This window comes from Balaenoptera borealis (assembly GCF_965194805.1).
Source record: "Balaenoptera borealis genome assembly, chromosome: 3".
Classification (NCBI taxonomy): domain Eukaryota; kingdom Metazoa; phylum Chordata; class Mammalia; order Artiodactyla; family Balaenopteridae; genus Balaenoptera; species Balaenoptera borealis.
The window spans coordinates 70,634,092-70,653,371 of NC_138866.1; positions in this window are offsets into that span (position 1 = coordinate 70,634,092).

A 19,280-nucleotide genomic window follows, 5' to 3' on the forward strand; every position below is an offset into this window, starting at 1 on the left:
GCCAAAGGTGAAACAGCAAATGGTGGAGGCAGGCACGTACCCAAACTCCACCTGGGTATCTAGAATCCAATTAATCTAGATCAGTGCTCTTAAGCTCTACACTAGTGCTGTAATTTTTGCTTTGATTTCAAAGTTTTTTTTTTTTAATCTAATACATTTGAAAAATACCATTCTGTGTAATATTTCCCAAATATAGTTTAGAATGAAATCCTTTGCTGAGTCCACCTATCAAGTTCATCATCAGCCTTGAAAAACATGGCTTTAAAAATGCTTGTTTATAGCATAACAAAATGGCAAATCTTACACAAATATTTAATTTCTAAATAAACTTCAGAAAATTAAATATTATTTCTATTCATTCATCAAAGTAAATATAAGCAAATATTTATTGTTCAAACTTTCATTTTTTAGGACCATTAAAATTTTTAAGTATCATCTGGAAGATATTTCTTTTTTTTCTTTTTTGAAGATATTTCTTAATGTTAAATAAAAATGTCAGAAAGAAGTTTCCATATTTATGACCTAAACTGGAAGCTGAGGAAGTGTTACACTCTTTCCCATGGCAGTGAGTAATACTCTGTACCATGAAGTGAGGATTCACTCTAAACCTGAGCAATCCCAATGAGCAGTGTCACCCTCTGGCTGACATATTTAGCTTTTTTACCTCTCCTCTTTGCTCTAAGTTCAATAAAATTTTTTCACGTGACTTCAGTAAAAAAAAAAAAAAAAAAAATAGAGTAATCTCATCAAATCTTGGCATAGCAAGAATTTGAAGTATTTTTTTAAATTATTAAATGAATGACGGAAATAATATATGTTGTCATGACTGCTCTGTCTTTGTTTTTGAGTTTAGGAAATTCTCTTTTTCTAAAAAAAATAATTTTTTAAATTGAAGTATAGTTGATTTACAATGTTGTATTGGCTTCTTCTGTACAGCAAAGTGATTCAGTTATTTATATATATGTGTGTGTGTGTGTGCTTATATATATACATTTTCATACTCATTTTCATTATAGGTTATTACAGGATATTGAATATAGTTCTCTGTGCTGTACAATAGGGCCTTGTTGTTTATCTATTTTATATATAGTAGTTTGTATCTGCTAATCTCGAGCTCCCAATTTATCCCTCCCACCTCGCCTTTCTCCTTTGGTAGCCATACATTTGTTTTCTATGTCTGTGAGGCTGTTTCTGTTTGTAAATAAGTTCATTTGTATCATATTTTAGATTCCACATATAAATGATATCATATGATATTTGTTTTTCTCTGTCTGACTTATTTCACTTAGTATGATAATCTCTAGACCAATCCATGTTGCTGCAAATGGCATTATTTCATTCTTTTTTATGGCTGAGTAGTTTTCCATTGTATACATATATTACATCTTCTTTATGCATTCATCCATTAATGGACATTGAGGTTGCTTCCATGTCTTGGATATTATAAATAGTGCTGCTACGAACACTGGGGTGCATGTATCTTTTTGAATTAGAGATTTTGCTTTTTCTGGATATATGCCCAGGAGTGGGACTGCTGGATCATATGGCAACTCTCTTTTTAGTTTTTTAAGGAATATCCATACTATTTTCCATAGCAGCTGCACCAATTTACATTCCCACCAACAATGTAAGAGGGTTCCCTCTTCTTCACACCCTCTCCAGCATTTTTTATTTGTAGACTTTTTGATGATGGCCATTCTGATTGGTGTGAGGTGATACCTCTTTGAAGTTTGGGTTTGCATTTCTCTAATAATTAGTGATGTTGAGCATCTTTTCATATGCTTATTGGCCATCCATATGTCTTCTTTGGAGAAAAGTATATTTAGGTCTTCTGCCCACTTTTTGATTGGGTTCTTTGTTTTATTGTCATTGAGTTGTATGAGCTGTTTATATATTTTGGAAATTAAGCCCTTGTCAGTCACACCGTCTGCAAATATTTTCTTCCATTCCATAGGTTGTTTTTTCATTTTGTGTCTGGTTTCCTTTGTTGTGCAAAAGCTTATAAGTTTGATTAGGTTCCATTTGTTTATTTTTACTTTTATTTCTATTGCCTTTGGAGACTGACCTAAGTAAACACTGGTAAAATTTATGTCAGAGAATGTTTTGCCTATGTTCTCCTGTAGGAGTTTTATGGTGTCCTGTTTTATATTTAAGTCTTTAAGCTATTTTGAGTTTAGTTCTGTGTATGGTGTGAGGGAGTGTTGATTTATATGTGGCTGTCCAGCTTTGCCATTACCACTTGCCAAAGAGACTGTCTTTTCCCCATCACATATTCTTGGATTCTTTGTTGAGGATTGATTGACTATAGGTGTGTGGGTTTATTCTGGGGATCTCTATTCTGCTCCATTGATCCATATGTCTGTTTTTGGGCCAGTACCACACTGTTTTAATTACTGTAGCTTTGTCTGAATTCTGGGAGGGATATGCCTCCAGCTTTGTTCTTTTTTCTCAGGATTTATTTGGCAATTCTGGGTCTTTTGTGGTTCCATATAAATTTTAGGATTCTTTGTTCTAGTTCTGTGAAAAATGTCATGGGGAATTTGATAGGGATCATATAAAATCTCTAGATTGCTTTTGGTAGTATAGCCATTTTAACAATGTTAATTCTCCCAATACGATAGCATGAGATATCTTTCCATTTTTTTGAATCATGTTCAGTTTCCTTTATAAGTATTTATAGTTCTCAGCGTAGAAGTCTTTCTCCTCCTTGGCCAGGTTTATTCCTAAGTATTTTATGTTTTTCATGCAATTTTAAATAGTATTTTTTTTTACTATTCCTTTCTGATATTTCATTGTTAGTGTAAAGAAGTGCAACAGATTTCTGTGTGTTAACCTTGTATCCTGCTACCTTGCTCAATTCATTTATCAGTTTTAGTAGTTTTTGTGTGGAGTCTTTAAGGTTTTCGATATATAGTGTCATGTCACCTGCATATAATGATAATTTTACCTCTTCCCTTCCAATCTGTATACCCTTAAATTTCTTTTGTCTGATTTCTGTGGCTAGAACTTCCAATACTATGTTGAATGAAGACATGAGAGTGGGTAGGAAATTCTCTTTTATAGTTAGGTTATTTTTGCCAAACTATTTGTATATAATGGTTTATACACGTGAATTCTCAAAATACATCCAGTGAATTCTTATGTCATTATATTGAAAAATGCTTTGGAAGAATATAGATATTTAATGTGAATCCTTATGAATAACCTTAGTTTTTATCCTAATAAAATAAGCAGGTAAATATTAAAGACTATATCAACTTAATTTTTTTAGTCCTCTTAAATCTATGGATATCCACTGGATTTATGAGAATTTGTGTTCATGAAAAGATACCTCAAAAGCTGCGGTTTAAAATGATATTCTTATACAAACCATGTTACTGTAGAAAGTCATTTTCCTGACTAAAAACTTGATGTCTAACTTCTAGGAGAAATGCTCAGTTACACTATACATGATGAGTTGAAAATAATATGACCTATACTTTACATAGAAAACTTCTAAAGAACAAACACATTAGTTACATAGGGTGGTGCAATTGCTAGTCTTACACTTAATTAATGAATTAAATAATCAATGGCAGTGGGTATGCAGGTCAAAGACAGGAGGTGGGGACAGGAGAAAACAGCCAGAGTGAGTGTCAGTAGATAGAAAGTTTCTATAAGAGAGCCAGGACCTGTCAAGGCTCCATGGCAGAAGCATGTGGTATTGATACAATTATTAAATCACTATTGGTGGTGCCTTTAATATTTTTAAAAATTTTGAACCTTATCTGCACCCATCATATTGTGGATGTGTATGCATTCTGTAAAAAGTACATGGCATTTTTGTCTGTCTGTATATATACATGTCCTTTATCTTCACCTAAATGCTTTATATTTTTTCCATTTCTATTTTTTAACTTGACACTATGTTTTTAAGATTCTTCCATGTTGCTCTAAGTAATTCAGTTCATTGCTTTTAGCATTGTTTAATATATTAAGGTATATATTTAATACATTTTACTCTTGCTTCCATGAGTATAATTGAATCTGGGAAATGAGATTTTCTTTACCTCAATGAATTTCTGGTCTGTTTTATAAATCTAAATAATCACTGAAGGTTATCTGAATCTGAGTTCTTTCCAGGAAATATTGAAATAATAGGGACCATTTATATGGATTTCTAAAATATTTTTGCAACAGTTGTTGTTACAGACTTGTTTTTATTAATATCTTAGAATAGTTAATATCTGAAAGAATACTGCCTTCTCTATGCGGGTGGATCAATGATAGGTTACCCTGTAGAAGCTGAGTTATCTATTGGTCCCAGCCTCTATTATTCTTTGATAATTCACTTCAATGCTATATCCTTGAGAATATGATTATATTCTCTCACATAACAAAAAAGTTTAAGGATAATACCATCAAGACAGTTGCTTTGACTGGAGAAAGAACAAGCAAAATGCAAAGTTAGTAGAAGGAAAGAAACCAGAAAGATGAGAGCAGAAATAAATGAAATAGAGATGAAGAAAACAATAGAAAAGATCAATGAAACTAAAAGCTGGTTCTTTGAAAAGATAAACAAAATTAATAAACCTTTAGGTAGACTCATCAAGAAAAAGAGAGAGAGGGCTCAAATCAATAAAATTAGAAATGAAAAAGGAGAAATTACAATGGACACCACAGAAATACAAAAGATCATAAGAAACTACAAAATACAAGCAACTATACACCAATAAAATGAACAACCTAGAAGAAATGGACAAATTCTTAGAAAGGTATAATCCCCCAAGACTGAACCAGGAAGAATTAGAAAATATGAACAGACCAATCACAAGTACTGAAATTGAAACTTTGATTTAAAAACTCCCAACAAACAAAAGTCCAGGGGCAAATGGCTTCACAGGCAAATTCTATCAAACATTTAGAGAAGGGTTAACATCTATCCTTCTGAAACTATTCCAAAAAAATCGCAGAGGAAGGAACACTCCCAAACTCATTCTATGAGGCCACCATCACCCTGATACCAAAACAAAACAAAGATACCACACACACACAAAAAAAATTACAGGCCAATATCACTGATGAACATAGATGAAAAAATCCTCAACAAAATACGAGTAAACCCAATCCAACAATACATTAAAAGGATCATACACCATGATCAAGTGGGATTTATCCCAGGTATGCAAGGATTTTTCAATATCCACAAATCAACCAGTGTGACACACCATATTAACAAACTGAAGAAAAAACCACATGATCATTTCAATACATGCAGAAAAAGCTTTTGACAAAATTCAACACCCATTTATGATAAAAACTCTCCAGAAAGTGGGAATAGAGGGAACATACCTCAACATAATAAAGGCCATATATGACAAACCCACAGCTAACATCATACTCAACTGTGAAAAGCTGAAAGCATTTCCTCTAAAATGAAGAACAAGAGAAGGATGTCCACTCTCACCACTTTTATTCAACACAGTTTTGGAAGTCCTAGCCACAGTAATCAGAGAAGAAAAAATAATAATAAACGGAATCCAAATTGGAAAAGAAGTAAAACTGTCACTGTTTGCAGATGACATGATACTATTAATAGAAAATCCTAAAGATGCTACCAGAAAACTACTAGAGCTCATCAATTAATTCAGTAAAATTGAAGGATACAAAGTTAATACACAGAAATCTGGTGCATTTCTATACACTAACAACAAAAGATCAGAAAGAGAAATTAAAGAAACCATCCCATTCACCATCACATCAAAAAGTATAAAATACCTAGGAAACTTATCTAAGGAGGCAAAAGACCTGTACTCTGAAAACTGTAAGATGCTGATGAAAAAAATAGATGACACAAACAGATGAAAAGATATACCATGTTCTTGGATTTGAAGAATCAATATTGTCAAAATGTCTGTACTACCCAAGGCAATCTACAGATTCAATGCAATCTCTATCAAATCACCAATGGCATTTTTCACAGAACTAGAAGAAAAAAATCATAAAATTTGTGTGGAGACACAAGACTCTGAAGAGTCAAAGCAATTTTGAGAAAGAAAAACAGAGCTGGAGGAATCAGGCTCCCTGACTGCAGAATATACTACAAAGCTACAGTCATCAAAACAGTACGGTACTGACACAAAAACAGAAATATAGATCAATGGAACAGGATAGAAAGCCCAGAAATAAACCCACACACCTATGGTCAATTAATCTATGACAAAGGAGGCAGGACTATACAATGAAGAAAAGACAGTCTGTTTAATAAATGGTGCTGGGAAAACTAGACAGCTAAATGTAAAAAAATGAAATCAGAACATTCTTTAACACCATCCACAAAAATAAACTCAAAATGGATTAAAGAACTAAATATAAAACTCTTAGAGGAAAATACAGGCAAAACACTCTTTGACATAAATCGCAGCAATATCTTTTTCAATCCATCTCCTAGAGTAATGGAAGTAAAAAAAATAAATAAATAAATAAACAAATGGAACCTAATTAAACTCAAAAGCTTTTGCACAGCAAAGGAAACCATAAACGAAACAAAACGACAACCCACAGGATGGAAGAAAATATTTACAAATGATGCGAGTGACAAGGGATTAATATCCAAAATACACAAATAGCTCATACAGCTCAATATCAAAAAAAAAAAAAAAAATTGGGCTTCCCTGGTGATGCAGTGGTTGAGAATCTGCCTGCCAATGCAGGCGACACGGGTTTGAGCCCTGGTCTGGGAAGATCCCACATGCCACGGAGCAACTAGGCCCGTGAGCCACAACTACTGAGCCTGCGCATCTGGAGCTTGTGCTCCACAACAAGAGAGGCCGCAACAGTGAGAGGCCCACACACCGCGATGAAGAGTGGCCCCTGCTCACCGCAACTAGAGAAAGCCCTCACACAGAAACGAAGACCCAACACAGCCATAAATAAATAAATAAATAAATAAATAAATAAATAAAAATTTTTTAAAAATTTAAAAATGGGCAGAAGACCTAAGTAGATATTTCTCCAAAGAAGACACAGAGATGGCCAAGAGGCACATGAAAAGATGCCCAACGCCACTAATTATTAGAGAAATGCAAATCAAAAGTACAATGAAATATCACCTCACACAAATCAGAATGGCCATCATCAATAATTCTACAAACAGGACTTCCCTGGTGGCACAGTGGTTAAGAATCTGCCTGCCAATGCAGGGGCCACATGTTTGAGCCCTGGTTTGGGAAGATCCCACATGCCTTGGAGCAACTAAGCCCATGCACCACAACTACTGAGCCTGCGCTCCAGAGCCCAGGGGCCACAACTACTGAGCCTGCGCTCCAGAGCCCGCGAGCCACAACTACTGAGCCCGCATGCCACAACTGCTGAAGCCTGCGTTCCTAGAGCCCATGTTCTGCAACAAGAGAAGCCACCGCAATGCGAAGCCTGCACACCGGAATGAAGAGTAGCCCCCACTCTCCGCAACTAGAGAAAGCCTGCGTGCAGCAATGAAGACCAACACAGCCAAAAATATATAAATAAATAAATTGATTTAAAAAAAAAAAGAGTAAAGGAATTTTTGTTAAATCTACAAACAATAAATGCTGGAGAGGGTGTGGAGAAAACGAACCCTCCTACACTGCTGGTAGGAATGTAAATTGGTACAGCCACTATGGAGAACAGTATGGAGGATCCTTAAGAAACTAAAAATAGAGCTACCATATGATTCTGCAATCCCACTCCTGGGCATGTATCTGGAGAAATACATGGTTCAAAAGGATACATGCATCACAATGTTCACTGCAGCATTGTTTACAATAGCCAAGACATGGAAGCAACCTAAATGTCCATCGACAGAGGAATAGATAAAGAAGATGTGGTACATATGTACAATGGAATATTACTCAGCCATTAAAAAGAATGAAATAATGCCATTTGCAGCAACATGGGTGGACCCGGAGGTTATCATACTAAGTGAAGTAAGTCAGACAGAGAAAGACAAATATTATACGATATCACTTATATGCAGAATGTTAAAAAGTGATACAAATGAACTTATTTACAAAACAGAAATAGACTTACAGACTTAGAGAACAAACTTATGGTTACCAGGGGGAAGGGTCGGGGGGGAGGGATAGATTGGGAGTGTGGGATTGACATGTACACACTGCTGTATTTAAAACAGATAACCAGAAAGGACCTACTGTATAGCCCAGGGAACTTTGTTCAATACTCTGTAATAACCTAAATGGGAAAAGAATTTGAAAAAGAATAGATACATGTACATGTATAACTGAGTCACTCTGCTGTACACCTGAAACTAACACAACCTTGTTAATCAACTATACTCCAAGATAAAATTAAAATTTTTTTTAAAAATCAAAATTTTTTGATTTGGAGGAATCCTTTCACAATATATATGTGTATCAAATTACCACAATGTACACTTTAAATATTTTAAAATTTTATATGTCAAATTATACTGCAATAAAGCTGAAAATTTTTAGAAAGACAGTTGCATTGAGTCAAGTAAAGTCTTATGAACAATATTTCAAAGATAAATATGGTTTGGTACACCAGGAGATTGATGTGCCAATCTGCTGTCTTGCAATCCCCTGGATTAATGTTCATTTTGGTAGATAACCTTCAGGAACAAATCACATTTTCATCAATACTTTCCTTAATTAACTCTTGTACAGTTTGTCTATTCAGATGCATTCTACAGTGCTATCTTGCAAATTGACTGAAGAGAAGGACAACTGATTGAAACTCAGAGAAACAGGCCTTCTTTTTTTTTTCCTTCTTTTTTTTTTTTTTTTTTTGGCTGCATTGGGTCTTCTTTGCTGTGCACGGGCTTTCTCTAGTTGCGGCGAGTGGGGCTACTCTTCGTTGCAGTGTGCAGGCTTCTCACTGTGGTGGCTTCTCCTGTTGTGGAGCACAGGCTCTAGGTGTGTAGGCTTCCGTAGTTGCAGCACGTAGACTCAGTAGTTGTGGCACATGGGCTCAGTAGTTGTGGCTCATGGGCTCTAGAGCGCAAGTTCAGTAGTTATGGCACACGGGCTTAGTTGCTCCATGGCATGTGGCATCTTCCCAGACCAGGGATTGAACCTGTGTCCCCCACATTGGCAGGCAGATTCTTAGCCACTGTGCCCCCAGGGAAGACCCGATGGGCCTTCTTGAAACTAAAGAATTTATAGACCAAGAGATCAAAAAGTTCTAAAATATTCCAGATATTTTAGCACAGATTCAGATGGAGTTTCAGTTAAGTAAGATAAGTTCTAGAAACCTGTATTACAACATTGTACCTAAACTGTATTGTACACTTAAAATTTTAAGTGTCAGTCTCATGTTAAGTGTTCTTACCACAATGAAATAAAATAACATAAAATAAAGTAAAAAAAATAAAATAAAACAAAGTAAAATAAAATAAAATAGAATAGAATTACTGGGATTCAACGAGTGCTTCTTTGTGAATACCACCAGCATTATTTAAAGCCAAATTCCTCTAAAGACTTGTCTACTTTAACTTTCACTTTCCTTCTCTTTTTGGCCATTTGCTCTTTATTTCCTTATAATTCTGGCCATAGAATTTAAACTGTTCTCTTGAAGTTTATCAATAACTTAGTCATCGACTCAAATATATTTTTTTCCTTATCTTCTTCCATGACCTTTGATCTTCCTCTGGAGGCTCTCTCTCTGCTTATGACTGCCTGACTCTGTCCCTTTCTGATTCTCCTCTGAGAATTCTAGAACTATTTCTTCTCCCGTCATTTTTACTGGCTCTTTTTCCTTAAACAGCTTTCCAAAAATTCTGTTCTTATCCATTTTCCCCTATCTCCTCCTCTTTTATTATTTATTTTTTTCTTTTTGCTTAACTATCCCTCACTACATTTCAAGGCTTTTGAGACAGAACTAATAGGATGTGTGTACATATCCAGAGAGAGACAGAAAGAGAGACAGAGATTGAGAGAGTGAGAGACAGAGACAGAGAAACAGAGACAGACTGACTTAATATATGGAATTGGCTCACACAATTATGGAGGCTGATAAGTCCCAAGATCTGCAGTTGGTAAGCTGAAATCCCAGGAAAGTTGATGGCATAGTTCCAGTTTGAGTCTGAAGGCCTGAGAACCAGGACATCCAATGATGCAGTTCCAGTACAAAGTCTGGGAAAAAATATCATAGCTCAAAGGCAGCCAGCCAGAAGTTATTCCCCCTCACTTGTAGGAGGATCAGCCTTTTGGTTCTATTCAGGCCTTCAACTGACTGGATGAGGCTCACCCACATTAGAGAGAGCAATCTGCTTTATTCAGCGTACCAATTAAAATGTTAATCTCATCCAGAAACACCCACATAGAAACAATCAGAATGATGTTTGGCCAAATATCTGGGTCCCTTATGACCCAGTCAAATTGACACATAAAATTAACCATCACAGTGAGGATGTAGGAGTGAACTACACTATATAGTGTATACAGTGTAAATAATGTGTATATTTTACATATACACTTTCTTATATGTCACTTAATCACTTAATCTCTAAACCATTTCTCTAAAACCAAACTCAACTCCTTTCAATCTAACCTACACTATAATGTAGATTAGTCTTCTTAAAGCACCATTTCACCATGTCACTCTGTGCAAAGTCCTTACATAGTTTTCAGTGTAATAGTGTCTATGTTATCTCTGTAATCTACTGCTAAACCTTGATATATAACAGTCAAAGTAAAATACTCTCTGTTCTTCATGCATACATTGCTCATCCTATTCCTTTTTACTATAATGTGACAATCCTCCCTCCGCATTTTACACTCAAAATCCCTCCTATTCTTAGGACTCAATTCAAATGTTATTTCATCCATGAAGTTTTCCATACTCAAAATAATCTCTCTTTATTTTACATAAAACAATCCCTGTACTTTGCACATGCATCACTCTCTCCTTGGATCGACCTAATTTTGGATGTTCCACGGTTCAATCTCTGATCATCTCTTCTTCCTTATCTGCGCTCACTTCTTTGGTGAGTCATTCAACCTCACAGCTTTAAATATCACTTATTTTCCAAGAACTCCTAAACTGACTTATCCTACCCAGTCTTCTCTTCAATGTACCAGACCTATGTAACTAACTGTCTACTTGATATCTCCACCAGAAAGTTTAATAGACTTTTCAAACATAACATGTCCAAAACTGAACTCCTGATCTTCCACCCAAAATTTCTCTTTCCTCTCAGAGGTATGAACACTATCCTTGCAGTTGTTCAGACCAAATAATTGAAATGTCTGTTTTCTCGCACAAACCCTTCCAATCCATCAGAAAATCCTTTTGGTTCTACCATCAGACTTTATCCAGAATCAAACTACTTCTCAATAATTCTATCACTATCACCTGGTCCCATCCACCATTATTTCCCTGTGTGGATTTTTTGTAACAGCCCCTTAACTCATCACTAAGTTTTTTTCTCATCAATCGTGGATGCCGTACAAAGTAGTATGCAAAGACCTATGTGAATCGTCATTTTCATTACCTCTATAACCTCACCGTTTACTCCTTTTTCCCTGTACATTCTACTGAAGCTGCACTCATCTCTTCACTATTCCTCACATAAACCAGGCACACTCCACTATGGAGAGTTTTCAGTGACTGGTTTATCTGTCTGAAATCTTCTTCATGATATGCTCATGACTAACTTCCTCACTCTAACAAGTCTTTACATAAATACCACCTTTTTCCTGATACCTGCTCTGAACCCCCCTATTTAAAATTGCAACTCTCCTCACCCTACACTCATGATCACTTCTACCTGTTCTATTTTTTATCTATGGTCCTTGTCACCTTCTAATATGCTATCTAATTTACTTACATTATGTGTATTTATCCATCTGTTCCCACTAGGACATAAGATCTACAATAACAGGTATTCTAATATGTTTTGATCACAAACATATCTCAAGTGCCTAGATCAGTGTTGAATGAATGACTCTTCGCCCATTTAAGCTATTTTAATATATTATACACTGTAGTGCAGTAATTTGTATACAGTAGTACCCCTTACCGGAGCGGGGTTATGTTCTGAGACACTCAGCAGGTGTCTGAAACTGTGGATAGTACCTAACCTTATATATACTTTTTTTCCCCTATACACACATACCTGTGATAAAGTTTAATTTATAAATTAGGCACAGTAAGTGATTAACAACAATAATTTATAATAAACTAGGACAGTTATAACAATATACTATAATAAAAGGAGAATGTGGTCTCTCACTCTCAAAATACCTTATTATACTGTACTCACCCTTCTTTTTGTGATGATCTGAGATGGTAAAATGCCTATGTGATGAGATGAAGTGAGGTGAATGACTTAGGCATTGCAATGTAGCATTAAGCTATTACTGACCTTCTGATGATAGGTCAGAAGGAGAACCATCTACTCCAGTTGATCCTGGATCATCAAGAACATCATGACAGTGTCAATGATGAGACATCAGGAGCAGATAATGTCAATGGTTGGGGATCCTGGGCCATACAGAATGGGAAGGTGTGAGATTTCATGACAGTACTCAAAAGAGCATGCAATTTAAAATTTATAAATTATTCATTTCTGGAATTTTCCATTTAATATTTTCAGACCACAGTTGACCCTGGTTAACCGAAACCACGGAAAATGAAACCATGGATAAGGGGGAACTACCATGTATCTTATTTCCCTTATCAGTTTGTGGTCTCCATTAGGGAAAGATCAGTGTCTAATTCATATTTGTTAACCACATCTCAATCCACAATGCACAGCATATTGCTTTGCACTTAATAGGTAAGTCTTAATACTATTTTGGTACAAAGAACGCAAATTCAAGCAAGTTCAAATAATTTTAAATGAGGTGAATACATTTTTAGTGTATGAGTGTTTCACTAAAATGAGGGTTACCAGATACCTTCCTTTCCACACTTAATAAATGACAAAAACCTGGGACTGGAAAGCCATTGGGAAAGGCAGGGTCTCCTGTTTACCTTTCTGTGGGGCCAGGTTGTTATTCACCTCTAGTTCTCTGCACATCTGCTGCACTTCTGGCAGTTTCTGCCTCTCTGTCTCTCCACCTCCTCTCCTCAATCCCCAATTCCACCCTTACCTCTCAGTGCTTCTTCGCATTCACAACAAAAGATGTCTACCCACAGCTCCCTAGTTTAACTTTCCCTCGAAGAACATGTGACCCACTTCAGTTTCAAGGGCTTTGGCCTAGCTAATATGACCCTTAAAAATTTAACCTGCCAAATTTTATTCAAGCCTTTCCTGACCATTTAAATGACTCTTGCTACCAGTCCAAATCTCCTACTTCAGGAAACCTGCCTAGTTCAGCAGATACTGTCAATGGAACAACCAAACTCACTCAAGTTAAGTAATAAAAGGAAGCTTGACTAGGTTAAAGAATTCATTCTGACTAATTAAATTGATTCCTTTGTCCCATTCATCATTCATTCTCTTTAAATAGCTATGCCAATTTACTTTGTCTTAACTGTAAGATTTATAACCTTGCATGTTTATAGTAGAAAGAAATGGAAAAACAAGTCTAAAAGACTGTTTCAACAGGCAAAAATTATATCTGTCCAACTTCCACTTACATCAACGTTAAACATTTAGGCAAGATATCTTAAGTTATAGTTTTTAAAAAATCACCATGGATTAATAAATATTCACCCTTTTTCCCCTCTAAATGTTCATTTTCTATTCATTACCTCTGGTTGTCATAAAGATACCAGATCCTAGTTTTCTACATAAACCCTAGGAGAAAACATTATTTAACAAAAAAAATACGACAACATTTTAAATACAGAGGTCTCTTCTCTTTGATGTTTCTTTTCCTTTTTTTTTATTTCTTCTAAATGAAAAATGTTTAATTAGATACAACAATAGAGAAAGCTTATGATTAATATCGCTGTTCATCTGAAGTCTGAACTATTCTCACTGTCTTCTTTCTCCACTCCATCCCACTCTGATGCAGTTTTAAAACACATCCATAAATTCTCTGACACTCTTCCCATCGATAGGCAGGATCCTTGTTCTCACCCCTTGAATCTGGGCAAGATTGTGCCTACTTTGACCAATATAATACTCTATGTGACTTCCAAAGCTAGGTCATAAAAAAAAAATCTATGTAATTTCCATCTTCTTTACTGGAACACTTGCTCTTAGAGCCCTGAGCAACTATGTAACAAATCTATTACAAGACTGCCATGCCTGAGTGGAGTCAAGCAGATCCACCAATCAACATTTCTAGCTGAGCCCATTCTTCTGTCATCCCAGTCTCGGTGCCAGGCATGCAAGTGAAGAATCTTGAAAGGGGATCCTCCAGCCCAAACTCTTTCAGCCTTCAGACCTCTGAATCACCCCCTGTCATTGAATCATTCCATGAACATAATAAAATGGTTGTAGCTTTATACTCGGGTTTTGTGGTAGCTTGTTATGTAGGAACACATCCAAAGGCAGGAGCTGTTCTTTTGACTAAACAACCTTTCCACTAACAAAACATTTACAGCCAGTTCTCTTTTGTAAAGGATCTGATAAACTTCACAGTAAGGTATTAATAGGTGATAACTCATTATAAGCCAGTGAGCCTCCAACTTCCTCATTATAAAATCAAGGGTATGTGCTTTGCAATCTCCTGGGTCCCTTTCACTTTTGGCCTTTTTAGCACTCAGGAGCAGTGCCTTAACATAGAACAATGAAGTACCAATGGTGGTACTTGTGGGGATATAATTCAATTTCTAAATATTTAGCTTAGAGTGTCTCGAATATATCATTAGTTTGTCATCTTCACCAGTTTTCTCCAAGATTAACTCTAGTCTAGAGACTATGTCAATTCAACATTTCTTAAGAGATATTTACATCTCTTCCTTAACTGCTCTTAAATAAGCTGTGTAATTTCTTTGGATGAAAGATCCAGATACTTTCCATGTTCACAATAATATATAGAAGCAGTTCTCTCAGGATCATACTAACACCATTAAATGGGTAGAATATTAAACAGAGAAATATTTCTGGTTATTCTCTCTGGGAGGCAAAAAAAAATGTCTGGAAAGTTTACTAAGGATCAAATTTTCTCAAGTAGTATTTTGCCCAAACACATCCTTTTGTTCATCCCTAGAAAATGCAATGTATTGCTGAATTTTTTCTCCCTTAAATAAGTAATTCTTATCCCTAGTTATTTTTTTTTTCATTTAATCAAGTATTAGTTAAGATAGCTAAATAACTTCCATCCAGATTTTTCAATCTCTCCCTCCTACTGGTAGACCACCAGCCTTTAGAAACCAGTGAATTCAGGTCATTTGGGTCTAAATGGAAATACTGTGACAGTTAACCAAGTTATATTAACTATTAAAGCTTAAATCTGTGCTTCTCTGAAGATTCTGAGGTAACCCACACATCACGGATTGCATGTTTTTTCTTTGGAAATGGAGAATGACATTAGAATAACTATGAAATTATTTTTGACTGCGATCATATTGAAACTTATCATTATCCAACTCTGGTGCTTTGACTAAAATGTAAAACACTTTCACTGAAGCATTGAAGCTCTCATTAAGTAGCCTTAGCTTAGTCAAAGCATAATTGTTGACCTTCTGTGCTTAAGGCATGTGCTGTTCCATGCAGATAGAGGCTTTTCTACCACACGCCTCTTGATGGTGAGTAATGGGAGCTACATGTGCGTATCAGGAGGAGAATAGACCTTAATTTGGAATATTAAGTGGCATAGGCACATGAAAAGCCTTCATTAGAATATTAAAAGTGTGCTAAACCCATAAGAGCTAAGAGACGTGTTCCTATGGGAGGAAAATTCCAACCTCAAGCTCCCTCCTTATCTCAATTTCCGACATTTGTTAATAAGAAAGAACGCTAACTTAGAAAGTCACTTTTATCCAGTGACTGCTTAAGTGCTACTAGACTACCAAATGATTAGCTCATACTTGGCCTGTTGCAGAACACAACGGAAGAGTACAATGAACAATCACTGTAGCCCTGGAACTTACCAAACCAGACAGATGTAAGGCTCATTTTGTCATCCTGAGCTAAATGGGAAAATATGTTCTTACAAGAACTATTTTCACTGAGATATTGATGACCTCATCAAGGTTTTGGTATTATAGCTATGTCAATGGACAGTTGAGTGCTCATACTTTCCAACAACATTTAAGGAGCACCTACCATGTGAAAATACCTGAAACAGAGGCTCCAATTTTGACTTTTTAAAATATAAAACAACAAACTACCTAGAGACTAATTTTTATACATAAGAATCATTAAATGAATTTAGTAATTTCTATATTTAAAGAAAATGCATTTCAGAGTAATTTTTAAATCTAACTTTTAAAAAAACATTGTTTTAAATATTGATACATGGGCTTTTTCCCTCTCAAAATTTAGTTACCATAAAGAAATTACTATCATTTACTAAGTAATGGGTGTCAATAAACACCAGCAGTAATACTTATACATACCTAATCTTTAGGTATTGTTATTTTTAATGATTTATAAGTCAAATTACATCTTGGGATCTGCCACAGTGCTTGAAAAGTGCCTGGACCGTAGTAAGAATTCAAGGACTATTTGTTTAATATACAATATATGAATTTGTTGAATGCTTCATTCTTGCTGGGAATATCTTAATGATATTGCAAGGATAAACATGGGGTGAAACAGCAAGAATTGCTCTAGTAACAAGTAGGCTAGGAAGGATTTTGCAGATCTATAAAATGAAAGAGTACACAAATTGGCAAAAAAGTAATAATGAATGATAATTCGTGTATTAGTTTGCTAGGGCTGCTTAACAAAGTGCCACAGAGTGGATGACTTAAACAGCAAGAATTATTTTCTCACAGTTTTGGAGGCTAGAAGTCCAAGACCAAGGTGTTGGTAGGGTTGGTTTCATTGTGAAACCTCTCTCTTTGGTTCGCAGATGGCTGCCTTCTCACTGTGTACTCACATGGCCTTTCCTCTATACACACACACATTTCCAGTGTCTCTCCATGTGTCCAAATTTTCTCTTCTTATAAGGATGCTAGTCAGATCAAATTAGGGCCTACCCTAAAGACCTCATATTCACTTAATCACTGCTCTAAGGACCTTATCTGCAAATATAGCTCACATTCTGAGGTACTGAGGACTGGGGCTTTAACATTTGAATGTAGTGGGGGACACAATTCAACCCATAACAATTAGTTTCTCATCTTCAAGAACCCAGAGACTCACAAGTTAAAATAGGGATATTGAAAAAATTAAGATTCTTTTCTTTTGGAGAATAGATTAGAAAAAGCCTTTAAGGTCCTTGGTTATCCAGAAAATAGAATAAATTTGCAAAGGTACAAGGAAATTGTGTAATCAATAAAAGTAGTCTTTAAATCAGCTGCATAATGATCAAATTAATGGCATGGTTTTATACTATCAAAATGAAGGTTCACTATGCTGTAAGCACATTCTTTCATAACCTACTTGAGAGAAGACAAAAGGCAAGGTATGAACTTGAGCAATAACCAATAACTACATATGGAATCTCTCTCCCAGAAGAAGATAGGTGTGGATCTTGGGAGCAAAGGCAAAGTTAAATGCTAATTACTAGCCTATGGTTTAACAACCCCTACAAATCATTAGGACTTCTTGATGAACCCTACTTCCAATCCCTAGAATCCCATATGTTCCAGTTTGCCCAAGACTGTCCCAATTTACGCTTGCTATTTCTCAATATCATGTCCAGTGGGCATCCCCTCTGACTCTTAAAAATATCCCACTTTGGATTATTTGATCACCTATATATCACTATAGTCCCTTCTCCCCAACATGTGTATACACTGATATCAATAGCAAGTGTTTGAGATTCAAAACCATCCAAACTATTTTTCTCTTGACCAGTGAGGAGAAACTGACAGATCTCAAGTTCTATGTATCCATCCTTTATAATATAACCTAGGTTCTAAAGAGAAAGGAGAAAAGTACTTGTAATATTTTTCAAATTTTAAGATTTAATTTCAACAGGCATCAGGGTTTTATGGAAACAGGTCTGGGCCATAATATCAGAATTCTGGGCCCTACTTTGTCAACTGTTAATTCTAAGACTCTGTGTACATCTTAAACTATTCCAGCCGTGCTTTCCTCATTTATATGAAGGGAGTAGGGTGGATAGGAGAGTGTAATATCCATTCTGCCTATTTCAGGATTCAAAGGAATCAAACGAAATACTGGCTAAACACTTTGAAATCCTTAAATATCATACAAATGACAGTTATTGTTAATCTTATCATCAGAGAGAGAAATAGCATAATTAAATACATTTATAAAACGACTTGCTCATGACATCAGAGCCAGGAGGTAAAAATAGGAAAACAAGAAATGGATACAAATGAAAGCAGAGAAATAAATGTAACAGCAGAGTGACTAGGAAAGGGAGCAATGGACTCTTGCCTCTAATGGGACAACTAGAAGTTTCTGGGGACACTCTACGAACTGCTTTAGGCCTGGATATTTGGTTACTGAAGCAGCTTCTTGGGCTTCTCTCCTTTTCCTGTCAACGTATAATGAACTCACATCATGAGTGGAGATCCAAACATGTTGGTTTCTTACCTCCTAGAAGTATTTTAATAATGCAGTGGGAAAGCATAAAGAAGACACATGTGTTTGTGATGGGAAGAATTTACAAGTCTATATTTCTCTGGAATCTAACCAGGATCAAGGCTCTGGGCTCTTAACCATCAGAATCATAATCATCTGTTTTACCTCTTCAAATTACTGTTAATACACTGTTAACTCTGATTTTTCCCCAGCATAGGTCAATATCCCCAAGTAGTACTTAGCCTATCAGAAAAATGTGACTTCTTAAAATAATATAATCTCTTTTGGGTATGTGAACATCCTCTTAGTTCATTAACATAAATCAAAATAAGTGTATTAAATCACTAACTATAAAAAAGCAACGTTCAAATCAAAACACAAACGAAATGAGATGGGCTGTCTCTAATAATACTTTCCGCAAACAGTATTTGCTCTTCTGTAACTCTCAGATTTCAACTGCTTGGCATTTCCTGCTTTGAAAACCTCCCATCACATATCTTGATGACAGACTCCATAACTTGATGTGAGATTGGCAGAGTCACATTGCAGAAGAGCACACAGGATGGGAGACATGGTCGTGGCCATCTTCGGATGACACAACCTCAAGTCTCCAAAATTAGAATATAAGCATAAATACATGTTAAAAAAATATTTTCCACACCTTCTCTATTCCCGTGGTGTTAACACAATACTAAGCACACAGTGGATATTTTTATAC